We start from the raw sequence: 2,611 nt of genomic DNA on the forward strand, positions 1-2,611 counted from the left end.
TTTCCAATTTGGATGACTTTGTTTCCTTTTCTTGCCTAATTGTTCTCGGTAGGACTTCCAATACTATGAACACAAGTTGAGTAAAAGTAGTGAGAAAAATTACGGCATAGGGAATATAGTCAATAACACTGTAATAACATTTTATTGTGACAGATGATAACTACACTTATCATGGTGAGACGTGAGCAATACATAGAATTATTGAATCACTATGTTGTATGCCTGAAACTAATATAACATTTTATGTAAACTATATTTTAGTAAACAAAACAAAACAAAAAAACTGGCAAGAATAGGCATCCTTGTCTTGTTCCTGATCTTAGAAGAAAAGCTTTCAGTTTTTCCCCATTGAGCATATATGTGGCCTTTCGTATATGGCCTTCATTAAGCTGAGGTATGTTTCTTCTGTACACACTTTGTTGAGAGGTTTTTTTTAATCATAAATGGATGTTATCTATCATAAATTGATGTTTGGCAGTTTCTATCAATTTAAATATATATCCCAGCAATCCCATTTCTAGGTATTCAACTAGGAGAAATGAAAATATATGTCCACACAAATACCTGTACATAAATATTTATAGCAGCTTCACTCATAATCACCAAAACCCAGGAAACTTCAATAGTTTATCAATTGGTAAATATACAAACATTACATTCATGTAATGGAATAATACTCATCAATAAAAATAAACACACTGCATGCAAAAAGTTGATGAATGTAAAGTATAATATGCTATGTGAAAGAAGCCAGACTCAAATGAGCTTCATATGTTATGATTCCATTTACATGACAACCTAGAAAAGGCAAAACTTTAGAGTCAAAGAATAGATCAGGGGTCACCAGGAATGAGGGTTAGCGAAATGGATGGACTACAAAAGGACACAAAGAAACTTCTGTGGTGATACAGTCTATGTGCTGTTTAGTAATGGTTACATGACATTATTTTTAAGAATTCAAAAAACAATATACCTAAAAAAAGGTGAATTTTACTACACGCAAGTTATACTGCAATAAATATAAATTTGCTCCTCAAAAATATAGTCAAGAGAGTAGTTGAGAATACATAAAAACAGAAAAGATAGGTATAAAATCCACTTTGCTAGGTTGGTCAAAAGTTTTAAAGTTGTCTTCTTTTTATTTTTCAAATTTTTATTCAAATTCTAGTTAGTCAACATATAGTGTACTATTGGTTTCAGTAGAATTTAGTGATTCATCACTTACATATGACACCCAGTGTTCAACGTAACAAATGCCCTCAATACCCATCATCCTTTTAGCCCATCCCCCGCCCACCTCCTTCCACCAACCCTCAGTTTGTTCACTATAGTTAAGACTCTTCATATGGTTTGCTTCTCTCTTTCCCCCACCTTCCCCTATGTTCATTCGTTTTGTTTCTTAAATTCCACATGTGTGAAATCATAGGTATTTGTCTTTCTCTGCCTGACTTATCTCACTTAGCATAATCCAGTCTGGTTCCATCCACATTGTTGCAAATGGCAAGATTTCATTCTTTTGATGGCTGAGTAATATTCCATTACATATACATATACATGCACCATAACTTCTTTATTCATTCATCAATCCATGGACATTTGGGTTTTTCCCATAATTTGGCAATTGTTGACAATGCTGCTATAAACATCAGGGTGCATGTGGCCCTTCAAATTAGTATTTGTATACCTTTTGTGTAAATACCTAGTAGTGAAATTGCTGGGTCATAGGGTAGTTCTATTTTTAACTTTTTGAGGAAACTCCATTATTGTCTTCCACAGTGGCTGCACCAATTTGCATTCTAAAAATTATTTTCTCATTGTTTATAATATTCTAATAAATTCAGGTCAGATATACCTAGTGAATAATCTCAGAGAACAGTATATAATCTAATATTTTTCTAGCACTATCAAAGTAAAACCACCCATAACTTTGAGTTTGGGGTAAATTTAGCAGTCTTTGCCATATAATTCAAACACAAGTTATATAAACTAATACTGTATTGTTTTATCTTTAAAAAAATTTAATGTTTGTTTATTTTTGAGAAAGAGAGAGACAGGGAAACCGAGAGCGAGTGGGGGAGGAGCAGTGAGGGAGGGAGACACAGAATCCGAAGCAGGCTCCAGGCTCTGAGCTGTCAGCACAGACCCTGATGGGGGGCTCCAACTCACAGACCACAAGATCATGACCTGAGCCGAAGTCTGACGCTTAAACAACTGAGCCACCAAGGTGCCCCTATATTGTTTTATCTTTATATTGTTTCTTACTTACCTGTGCTTTATCTAATCCTGTGTGTTTTTTAAAAGATGTTTTAAAAAACATCTTTTTTTTGAAAACATCTTTGTTTGTTTGTTTGTTTACTATTTTAGGGAGAGAGAGAGCACAAGCTGGGGAGAAGGATGAAGGGAGAGAGGAAATCTTAAGCAGGCTTCATACTCAGCGCGAATGGATGCAGGTTGAGCCCATGACCCTGGAATCATGACCTGAGCCGAAGTCAAGAGTCAGTTGCTCAACCAACTGAGTGACACAGACGCCCCAATCCTGTGTTGTTTTAACATGAAAACCACTGCCTGTCCTTCCACACAGAGCCAGTAGATACATATTAAGTGGAACTCA

This window comes from Panthera onca (assembly GCF_046562875.1).
Source record: "Panthera onca isolate mPanOnc1 chromosome E1 unlocalized genomic scaffold, mPanOnc1 haplotype 2 h2.Chr16_ul_1, whole genome shotgun sequence".
In the NCBI taxonomy this organism is placed as follows: domain Eukaryota; kingdom Metazoa; phylum Chordata; class Mammalia; order Carnivora; family Felidae; genus Panthera; species Panthera onca.